The sequence below is a fragment of the Acartia tonsa genome, chromosome 11 (genome assembly GCF_053477335.1).
Source record: "Acartia tonsa isolate MP-2025a chromosome 11, ASM5347733v1, whole genome shotgun sequence".
Classification (NCBI taxonomy): domain Eukaryota; kingdom Metazoa; phylum Arthropoda; class Copepoda; order Calanoida; family Acartiidae; genus Acartia; species Acartia tonsa.
The window spans coordinates 36,420,174-36,432,372 of NC_137270.1; the positions used below are offsets into that span (position 1 = coordinate 36,420,174).

The window sequence follows — 12,199 nt, forward strand, 5'->3', positions numbered from 1 at the left end:
TCAAAGTTATGATCACAAAAAACCGATTGCATAACTAAATTCTATGGATCATTTTACATCTACCACCGACTAGCTATTATAAAAAAACACAAAAGTTAGGACACGTTCTTTACATTTAATTTATGAATTCTTATCCCATTCCCTGAATTAATTTGTGTCTAAATGTTTTTTCCTCCGTCTGAATGTCTTTTAATGCAATACTTTTAAAATTTGTTATAAGAATTTTTATATTTGAATGTTTACAGTCCGTTAACAGGCTTGTTAAGGTAGAATTTTAGCTTTAATTTAATGGTTTATGCATTAGGGAATCTAACCTTAAGTTGTTTATTTTGTAGCTTTTCTTTGACTTACTTTTTTCCAATAAACTAGATTGTGCTTTTCGCAATGATCCTGTGAGCTAAAGTTAGAGAAGGAGGGGACCATAGCCTGTTAATTATACTAGTGCCGAAATTCTATAAATAAGTTTTTTTCGTTTTACTTTTATTAGTTCTTGATTGATTAGTTGAAATTGGCAGTTTCAAACTTCTCTGCCACTGAACTTTTCTACAAAAAGGTTAATTTTATTTATCATCATTGGGTAAATACACCAATTTATCTCTTCCTTCTGTACCCCTGGGTAAATTATTGCCACATTATCTTATACGTTGGCTTTAAAACTTTGGAAACTGGTTCCAAACTAGTAGCGTCCAAACTTTTCAACCAATAATTTAATCTATAGAAGGGGTAATTTAGTTAAACATCTTGAGATGATGTATATCAATTTATCTTCCATTGTCTTATCTCTTATCATCCCTGGGTTATAATAGGGATTCCTTGGCATATGAGCTTATCAAAAATATATAGTGAAAAGTTGAACACTTAATAAAAAAGTACCTTTTTTGTGAAGTATCTCGGGTATAGTCCCTTTCGTGACAACGCCGCTTAAGGGGCGATCCTTTGTATTTTCACTGTAGCTCTCTCCTATCTCTAGCCCCTGCGGGGCCAAATGCTAAACCCTACGGGGCAATCACCTATCAAAAGCCATTTTGAAAATACGACGAATCGGCCCTTAAGGGCGTTGCCACGAAAGGGACTATACCCAATATTTCAACGAAAATATCTGACTATTGCTACGCTTCTTATGAACAAACTTATCATTGTTTGAAATACTAAACAGAGCCTCTGTCAAGGTTAAAATTCAATTGCAAGGTCATTTAATTGAATCTTCTTTATCACAGTTTTGCAATTTTTAGCTCAGTTGTAATGCAATGTAAGTAGCTGGGGAAAGGTTTATGATAGGATTCAGCAGCCGCTTAATTTTGAACAATTATTGAAGTCAGAAAGTTATAAAATATCTATTAGCCGCTAAAGTGTTAAATAATCTGGAGACCTCTGCTTATTGATGCAAATCATTATAAACAGCGAACTTAATGGACGATAAACAAAATTATCCCTTCTTCATATGGTGGGAACATTTGAGCGATGAAGCAATAAAAGTTTTATTAGAGTACCCAAATTTTTTAAAGTCAACCAATCCAATGTAAGACCATGACTATAAAACTTTGGTTACAAGTGCAACTTAAAGTCTAATGTCCCCTCCCTGATACTGACTTTAAAACAACCATCATCATGATGATGTCTAGTTGTTAGAATTTGGAAGAAGCTTATGATGTCATACATTTCAAATGGCCAATGATAGGCCAGTATATATTTTACTATTAGTCAATTAAAATGTTTATTAGCCTAACATTAGTCATTTATAGTGTATGACATCATTTTTATCGGCCCTTTTAACTGCTTCAAAAATTTCGTTTCGTTTATAAAAAACGAAAACTGCCAAACCCTGGTAGAACATTACAAGGGCGATTTTGTCTGAAAGAAGTATATTGCAATAATATTACAAGAACATAATATTTTTAGGTGAAAATAACTTTTTATCTAAATGCAATATCATTGTACAATTATGTAATAACAATCTTTTAGTTTTTAAGATGTTCTTTCAATTAATATTTTGCTACTTCTTATATTTATCATCCTTTTATTTTTAAAGAAAATATAACTTTTACACAAGTCCAAAAGTTTCATTATAACATTTTCTTATTCATTAGCTTGACAACTTTAAGGACTTTTAATTGGTTTATTAAGTTGTGTGTCCAAACGTTTTAATCACTAATAATGTATCATCATTGGAAGGGTTTAATAATTAATCGACCATTATCTATTAGGCGTAGTATCTTCTACTACTTAGTCATTAGTAAATAAAAGTTGAAAAAAATAGTTATAGAGTTGGGTCCCCAATAATAATACACAAAATTATCTCTTCTTGAGATAAGTGGTTGAAACATTAGAACACTTAACTTAGTATACTAACAAATCAAAATTCAGTTAAGGTCCCCAAAGTTGTTAAGCAAGCAATTAAGAAAACGTTATCATAAAACTTTGGGGACTAGTGTATTTAAGAGCCCATTTTCCCCTCTCTCTCTGATACTTGTCCCTGAATAATTTTGCATGACCTCTGTTAATGCTAAGCACCAATTTATTATCTAGTTAAGTGCCCCAACCAATCCAGGGAGGGAAGGGACATTGGACTGATTATTACACTAGTCCCCAAAGTTTTAAAATAACATTTTCTTATTCGTTGGCTGAACAACTTTGAGGACTTTTATTAATTTTGATTAGTTGGTCATTAAGTTTCAACCACTAATTGTAGTCTACACAAGGGATAATTTTTTGTATCATCATTGCGGATGTACATCAATTTATCAGTTATTGGCTTTCCATATTTTTGTGGAAATTATGCTTTTGGAAGCTTACAATTTATTATGAAAAGAAATTGATTATGGTAGATTTTTGGCCATTGTCCTCCCCCTCCCTGGCCTATAATATGCATAATGCAATAAGTAAATAATAGAAGGGATATTGCATCATAGGATTTTTAATGCCAATTTAAGGATTGGAAAAATACGACTAAACTTTTGTGTAAAGTAGTAGGTTTTTTTTTATCTAAAGTTAATATTTCAATAACTACTTAACTGATGGAGTTCCCATTAAAGAAAGCTTTACATAGGCTTTGTGGGGGGTTTTAGGCTATATTGTTTTGATCAGTTTTGTTATTGTTAATCCAGTTTTCTGTCCCCTCCTTGGGGGCAAAGCCGCTAGTAATTTTTGTTATTGACAACCTAGATATACCATAAGAGAAGTTTAGATCTTTGGCTCTAGAGGCTGGTAAAGAAAGAGTTTACGAATAAACAGACTAAACATATCCAAGACATATGAAAAGCTTCCCTCAAAAGCAACCTTCATATTTTAGGATAATATTATAATGTTTATTTAGTTATGATACTTTTTCTACATATCTATAATGATATAAGAACAGCATAAAAGTTGAACAGGCATATAAAAATGCTTCATTTAGAATATTTTGGCTGGCGAAAACTTTAGATTCTAAAATCCATATCCCTTCTAACTAAAGCATTAAACACTTTGCAGGATAATAAATTGTAATAGTTAATAGAGGGGGTTAATTAACAAATTACGGTGTACTTTCACTTCCGTACATGTTTCAAATTATCAGAGCCGCATGTTATTACAATAGCACAACCTACCTCTTCCCCTTCGTTACATTCTCATAATTTTTTTATTTAGCTTAATGACTAGAAAAATAGTTATCTATCGCATCCTATTATTAACAGCTTTCCGCGGATATAAAATGTACAATTATAACATTATAAAACCAGTTTTTAGCTCTGAGATGCCGAAGGTACGGGCTAAAAAAACTGGTTTTAATCTTATGATTGTACATTTTTATATTCGTAGAAAACTGTATATAATACGATGCTAGACATACCTTATCCATATAGGGATCTTCTCTCTTTGGGGCTCTTCTAACCTCTAGTTAACCTAACATAAAATAAGCATTATAAATTTAGTTTTAATAAAATATTTTTGTGGTCCAGATGTGATTGAGGAAAACCGTCAATAAAACTCTCTGCTGATGTAAGTAATGCGATGCGGTGTTTAATGATTTCCTTAAATTACAACCTTAAGCACAGAATCTCACAATATATCTTTAGGGATTAACATTTTTTTAGCAAGGAATCTTCTAAAAATTGGTTGTTCTCTGTTTAAAGCAGGAATGGAGGGAATAGTAAATTACTCTGTTACTCCTAGGTCTATATTTACTTATTATTACACGTTGGCCTAAAAACGTTGGGTAATTGTTTAATTTGGATTGATAGGTTCCAAACTAGAAGTCTCCAAACTTTTCAACCAATAATTTGACTATTATCGTTAATGATTTATACTATTTTAACGTTCATGGTCTTAACCCTAACGATTCAAGGTTTAAAGGTAATAAAGAAGTCATATCTTTAATATTATTAGTATATTGAGGCAGGAATCTATGGGATAAGACAATGGCCGATAAATAGATGTACATCCCCAATGTTGACACACAAGATTACCCATTCTTCTTCATGAAACAACCAGTCAAAATACATTAAAAGTCCCCTAAGTTGTTAAGCCAAGGAATAAGAAAACGTTATTATAAAACTTTGAGAACCAGTGTAATAAACAGCCAATTGTCCCCCCTCTCTCTGATATTGTTAAAATATATTTAATTTATAATTTATGGTTCTCCATAAAAAAAAAACCCAGTTTTTTTCCGCTTGATATAAAAGGCCTGTAAACCATTGTTATTCTGCTTTTTAAACATAAAAAAAGCTTACATAATAAATTTGAATTTTCCTGCTTATTTTCCGCTAAATATATGTTAGTATGTTAAATGCCAATTTTACCAATTTATGCCACTTATAGGGAGCGGGATATATATATTCAAATACTTCAATAATTTTTTTTGTCTGAGGTTTTATGGTTTCGCTTGCCATCTTTATAATTTTGAAGATAAAAAGGGAGTAATACAAAGCAAAACTATAGTTGCTTGTTATGTTCGCCCGTCCATCCTTCCGTCCTACCGTTTGTCCGTCCCTTAAGATCTTGCTTATCGTTGAACAAATTAAAATGGGCTTTCCAAGGGATAAAGCAACAACAGTTACTAAGACCTTACTGGTCACATAGCTAGAAAGACAGAAAGATACACAGCTACTCTAATATAAAGCATTAATCATTAAAACATATTTCCTAAGGATTATCTACATAACATCAATAAAAGATGAAACTATAATAAAATGGCGCATTATATGTTCCTTGATTAAACGGGTATAAAATGTCTGAATATCTGTTCCTATCCCTCCACACTTCAAAGAAGAGACACTATGACATCACTTCCTCAAAATTCAATCATATTTACATTTCATCAGAAAAGCAAATTTGGTACCTTCCCACATAGTGCCTGTTGAGCAGTAACTCCCAAAAAAAAACTCTATTATTGAAATAAATTTAAATAAAGGGTAGTTTTTGCTTAAACCCTGTAGGGGGACGTAAACCCGGGTTGCCTTGATTACTGCGGGGATACCTAGAACTCCTAGTAACTCAATATAACCTGACAAGTAATAAACAAACAAACAAAAAATATCCAAACTGCAAACTGTTACAACACCTAAAATTACCTTTTATTTTCACTGATACCTTTTAAATGTTTTCCTGCATTTATGGATGAAATAAATTGCGAATACATTCAGGTGCAGTGATGGCACACTGAATCAGACTGGTTGATAGAAATGCAAAATGCCCAATTCAAGAGACAATTTTTCTTACAAGTTTACTTTGTAATATCTTTTTATCTTCTACTAAAGAATATATACACCTGATTCTTCTCAATAACTCTTAACTTTTTAGAAAGTTTTTTCTTGAGATATTCTGCTTTCTCACTAAGTGTAGTAAGTTTAAAAGTTGAGAAAATGCTACAGTTTAATAAATATTTTTTTTCTTGGACAAGGCTATTTGATCCTAGGATAAACGCAGTTATCCCAAACGTTGGAGTGGACAAACCTAACCTAACCTAACCTATTTTAAACTATCTTATATGTTTTTAAATGCCTAACCCCTGCGGGGGGCTTATTTTTATATACATATCTTATCCTAACCTAACCTGTACAGAAATTCTTATTTAAATTAATATTTAAACACTCCTGCGTTTGGGACTCCTGCGAATAACAAATAAGAAAACGTTATTAAAAACAGCCCGTTGTCCCCCATTTTTTCTGATCCAAAAGTACTTAACCGTGTGTTCAGATATCAGAAACCAGTACACTGAGCTGTCTTTAATTTTTAGGGAATTATAGCACTGGTTCTTGACTATTTTTCAAATGTTGAGGAAGGTATATGCCCAATCAATCCCGAAAACTAGATTGCTCCCCGCCATAAACATATTTTTATAATCATATGGTAACACAAAGAGGATGGTCACTTTCTTTTTTTCTTCGCCGCAGTGAAAAGATTTGTTCTTGTTTACATTTATTAAGTATAAGTAGTAGGTAGACTACCTAGTACCTATTCATATCCCGGATATATTTTTGATGGATTAATTATGCTTCACTTTCATTGAACCTGGATTATTTTTGTTTCTAAACAAAGAGAGCAGGTAATCAGGAGTAATGCAGGGAGAGAGGGGACATTAACCTGTTTATTACACTAGTCCTCAAAGTTTAATAATTATATTTTCGTTGGCTTAACAACTTTGCGTACTTTATTGAATTATGATTGTATTATCATCGTGGATATACATCAATTTATCAGCCATTGTCTTATCCCTTAAAATAATGGATGATTAATTATCTTTCCCCCAATTAATGTGAAATTCTGTCATTGGTGTCTTATTATTTTCTCATCATTGTTCTCTTCCTCCCTGATAAAGAAATATATACATTCTATGCTCTTTTAACATCAGAATTTTCCTATGAACTTCAAGTTGCACCCTCTCCTATAAATAGCTTTAAACCTGCCCTTGGTCATTACAAAATTTAATAGAGAGATAAATAGCAGGTTGAGAAGACATATTGCCAGACTACAAAACATCAAAAACAGACAAACAGATACATTTCAGACAGACAGATCAACTATCTATCAATCAAACAAACAGACAGACAAACAAATAGACAAACAAACAGACAAACAAACAGACGAACTGACAGACAAACAGACAAACAGACATGCAATCAGACAGACAAACAGACAGACAAACAGATAGACAAACAGACGTGCAAACAGACAAACAATCAGACAAACAAACAGACAGACAAACAGACAGACAAACAGACAGACAGACAGACAGACAGACAGACAGACAGACAGACAAACAAACAGACAGACAAACAGACAAACTGACAGACAGACAGACAAACTGACAGACAAACACACAAACAGACATGCTAAAAGACAGACAAACCGACAGAAAGACAAAGAAATATGCATGAACATACATGAAACTTAAATGCAATTGAGATGGAATTGCTATAAACTGAATAATAATTATAGCTTAAAGAATTGTGGGGGGTTCTTTTTGTTTTATAAAGAATTAGAGGATTTTTTCTGTTTATGATTTATTATCTTCCTTATATTTTTCCTTAACTGCATAGAAAATATTACAATATACAACCATAAAATCATTTGAGATTTTTAGAATTGATACATCGTAAAAAACTATAATATGCTTAACATCACAGAAATCTTCGCAACAGCTTTTTAGACGAAGGGATAGCTAGATTTAATGAGTAGAAACTGATTGAAATAAGTACCAGGCAAAGATCCTTTTCCCAATAGCCTTACAGACTTTCATAGTTAATTACAGAAAGAATCATTTTTACATCTGTAAGATATCTTTCATAGGTTTGAGCCACGCCAAAACTTGTATCGATGGAAAAATTAAAGTCTTATATAAGAATTTAAAATAAACTATATGTATGTAGAAACATAGTAAATTAGATTTTAAAAGTTGTTAAACTTTCAGTCGTTTAACCTATCTTTATACTCTATAAATATATCTATCTCTTATACATCTATCAATCTGTATATTAATTTTTCTTCCTATCCATCTTTCTTTCTTTTCAAGATCTTTTTTCATATTTATATATATACATATAATTATAGTCCACATAGAATTAAAAACAAAAGATTATTTGTAAAACATCATGTTTCATGCAATTAGCAATCTTCAGTTACACATATCTTTTAATACTGACAATAATATTAGCATTTAAAGATTTTTTCAATAAAATTTAGAGGATTTTTAATTAATTAGATATTACAAATAAACAAAAAATTAACATTTAATTATGAATGTTTATATAGGAACTATTTTGATTTTTGTACATTTTCTATAATTTTAAGTTTTTTATATAGTGATTTTCTCTCCCTCGCTATCTCTTTGTCTCTACTAATGTATTCTTCTTTCTATATCTTCTTCTTTATCTCTATCTCTCTCTCTCTCTCCTCTCTCTCTCTCTCTCTCTCTCTCACACACTCTCTCTATCTCTCTCTTTCTCTTTTTTTTACCTTTATCCCATCTTTTCCCCTATTCATTTTATACCTGTAAATTTGTAAGTTTAACATAGTCAAGGTTAATAAACTATTATTTCAGCCCTTTACTTTAAATTATTTCCCTAGTGTAGATGATATAGTAATACATTACGTAATTAGAATATATTTCAAAGAATAACATAGTTTTAAAAAATATTATTCCATCCCTTCACTTTAAATTATTCACCCCTTTTAGCTGGTATAATATTGCATCACATCATTATAATATATTTCAAAGAAAGCATAGTTTAGGTTAAAACACATTTTTCCATCCTTGGTGTAACTGGTATAGCAATGCTTATATCCTTAAGATATATTTCAAAGAATAACAATTTATAAATTAAAAAATAACTTCCAAACCTAATCTTTAATTTGTTTCTCTCGTTTAGCTGGTATAATAATATATTATATTATTTTCATAGATTTGAAAAAATAACATAGTTTTTTTTTTAAAAAAAAACAATATTTTACCTATTCACTTGACTTTTTGATGGGTGGGGGGGGGGGGAACCCCTGAAACTTTTAACAACATTTTCAAAATAAAATTCTAGGGACGAAATATTCTATTATACATTTCATACTTTCCAGCAACCCAACTTTCTGAAACCAAGCAGTCAATATTTATTAAAATTCTCTTTCATTTGCAAATTCTATTAATATAATATTCTTAGCTTTTACCTTTTAAGCTAAATTTGGACCAGGACAATATTGTGCATAAGTTGCTTAATTATAATAATTCGGATAGAAAAGAAACAGTAAATTATTTCACCGTAAGAATATTGAAAACTTTACACATTTATTGTAAATTTTGAATTAAGTACTTTATTTAACAAGGATGACAACATCCATAAAAGTGAAGCACTGAAACGGTAGGACAAACGGACATTAACACTTGTATAGTGTTAGAACTTAATGATCATAATATAAATTTATAAGAGTCAAAGCAAAATTGTAAGAAAATTTGTTGAAAAACTGCTTGATACAGGAAAATTTTTATGGACATACTTACATTTTTAGGACTTGATTATAGAGTTGCTTCGCTTAATACATTATACTTTGTTGTCCCAGGAATTAATATACCAAAAATCAGATCAATCCGATGATTAGATCACATAAAAATTTGTTGTTAAAAAAGTAAAAAAATCAACATGTTTAAAATGGACGTACGGACATTTTGGTAATGATTATAGAGTTGCTACGCTTTCTAAATCGTACCTAATTACTAAAGGAATCGCCATGCAAAATTTGAAATCGATAGGACAATTCTAACATGCCTAAATTAACGGAAAAAGCTATCCGTTACGGACGTACGGACGTACGGACGGACCGACCCTAATTATAGAAAAGCTTCGCTTTTAAAAACAATATTATCAAATTTTGCATTTAAATTTTTAAAACTGCTTGAACCTTTATTGTGTATAATATGTATAAGTGATCTAATAAGGCAATTTATTTTTATTAAATCCTGGTCAAAAGACCTTTTTCCCTTTGACTTGAAGTTTATGGTAACATTTAAATTCAATTTTAATTTTAGAGAAATTCCTTTTCAACATATTTCCCCCAATTTAAATAGCAATGGCATTAGAGGGTGTCAAAATTCCAATTTTTAAAATTTTGCCTTAATTCTAAATTTTAATTCGCTTTTATGGATGTTGTCATTATTGGTACGTAAATTTGATACATACTTAATTTCACCCATCATAAGCGTTTTGTATCTTGCAGACAATTTTAAAATGTTTTTGATAATCAATATATGTTTTAAAAAGTAGCAAAACATCTCTTTTCAAGAAAGCTTTTTATACAATTTAATCCCCTCCCGCCCCTCCCGTTCAAGACCACAATTTTTTGAAGAATTAGAAAAATTGTTTTAAAAACTAATTAAAACTTAATATTTCCTATTAAAATAATGTTAAAACATAGAAGTTCTTTATAGTGCCTGTAACAAAATTTTCGTCATACAATTCAAATGACCAATGATAGGATACACGACTAAAATACCAATGGCAAAAAGTATACATTTTAGTTGACCAATGGTAGGCCAGTATGATTTATCGGCACTATGAAAAGCTTCAAAACATAGCAAATTTTAAAATATCAGAAAATAAAACTCCCTAAAGAAAGTATAAATGTATATTTTGTATGTATATAATTTGAATAAAATGAGAAACACAACTATTTTTAATTTTGTTTCGAACAAAATAAACTAAATTTTTCATGTTTGGGAAGAGGTTAAATGTTTAATCAAAACTTTTTTTCTGTTTGCCTAGATAATTTGGCAATTTTCCTCAAAGTGCCACGTCGAGCATGAACTCCCCTCCCTTTTTTTGAAATAAATTTAAAATTGGAGGAGGGGGGGGGGGGGAGGAAGCAGTTTTTGTTTGTTTGTTTATTACTTCTGGTAAGGTTAGGTTAGGTTTAACTTGGTACTTGGTACGCAGGGTTAGGGCACCGCAGGTACATGCACTGCATGGTTAGAGCCCCAAGTATGCGTGAACTTTGCGGGTTATGCACATGCAGAGATACTTTTTAGATTACAATAATTTTTATACATCATTCTTTTTACTTTTCTGTTAAATTAATAATTATTTTTAATTTAATGTCGACTTTACATCTTTAACACAATGGCAAAGACTGATTTATTATTCCCTATCTGATCTAACAAAAAAGAAATCTATTTTATATTGTTTTAATTTACTAGCCGTGGAAAACTATAATTGCTACTGTAAATTTCAAATTAACAAAAATTTTGTTGTTGGAATATTGGGAATAAAATTATGGTTTTTGATAATATCCCAAAACTATTTTCTGAGAAAAAAAAAAATATTTTTTTGTAGGTCTTCCTTAGATGCACTTTTATGATATATATTTGCTTCTGTTATAAAGATAAAACCAAACAAAAAAGAAAAGAAAAGATTTTTGGTAAATAAAAGTTATATAACTAAAAATATTGTTTTGAATTTCTAATGCTTAATATTTACATAAATTTTGCAAGTATTTTGATGAAATGTTTAACTGATATAATAATGTTGATAGGTGAACTTAGAATATATTCTACAAAATATACATTTGTCTGTCAGTCTGTCATTCCCTTCGTTTTTGTAATTTTTTATCTCCTTTCGTGTGTTATGTACACTCATTCAATTTATTCTTTACTACAGACTACGCCCATAGAGGCCTCTATTGGGCACTTTAGCAGTTGAAGCCTCCCCATTTAAATTCTTTGGTTTAAAAAGAAAAAGTATTTTTGGGTTGGGTCTTTTTTACTAGGAGCGATTTCTCTTTGGGTGGTTGACTCCCCCCAAAATAATTAGCGTCCCTCCCGAGAACCACGGGAAGTAACATTGCACAGGAGAACCATATCATTCAGTGGTTAGCGAGATCGGGTATAGTCCTTTCCACGACATCCCTCCATAAGGAGCGATTCTTCGTATTTTTAAAATGGCTTTTAATAGGTTATTTTAGGTTAGGTTAGGTTATATTGTGTTAGGTGATTGCCCCACAGGGTTAGGTAATTGGCCCCGCAGGGTTAGAGCCCCCCGCAGGGGCTAGAAATAGGAGAAAAGCTACTGTGAAAAATACGAAGAATCGCTCCTTATGGAGGGATGTCGTGGAAAGGACTATACCCGCGAGATCTTTCAGTACATATAGACAAGCATACTGATAGACATCATGTTACTGTTATTAACTAGTATTAACTAGCGGCTTTGCCTCTAGCCTCTAGGGGCTTTGCCCCAAGAGGTATTTT

At 31.1% G+C, this 12,199-nt stretch overlaps 1 protein-coding gene across 1 annotated transcript in view; it reads left to right on the forward strand.

Moving 5' to 3' along the window:
- The window catches only part of LOC145331729 (neural cell adhesion molecule 2-like), a 146,288-nt gene that overhangs the window by 3,153 nt on the left and 130,936 nt on the right, over positions 1–12,199 (forward strand). The window lies entirely within an intron of this gene.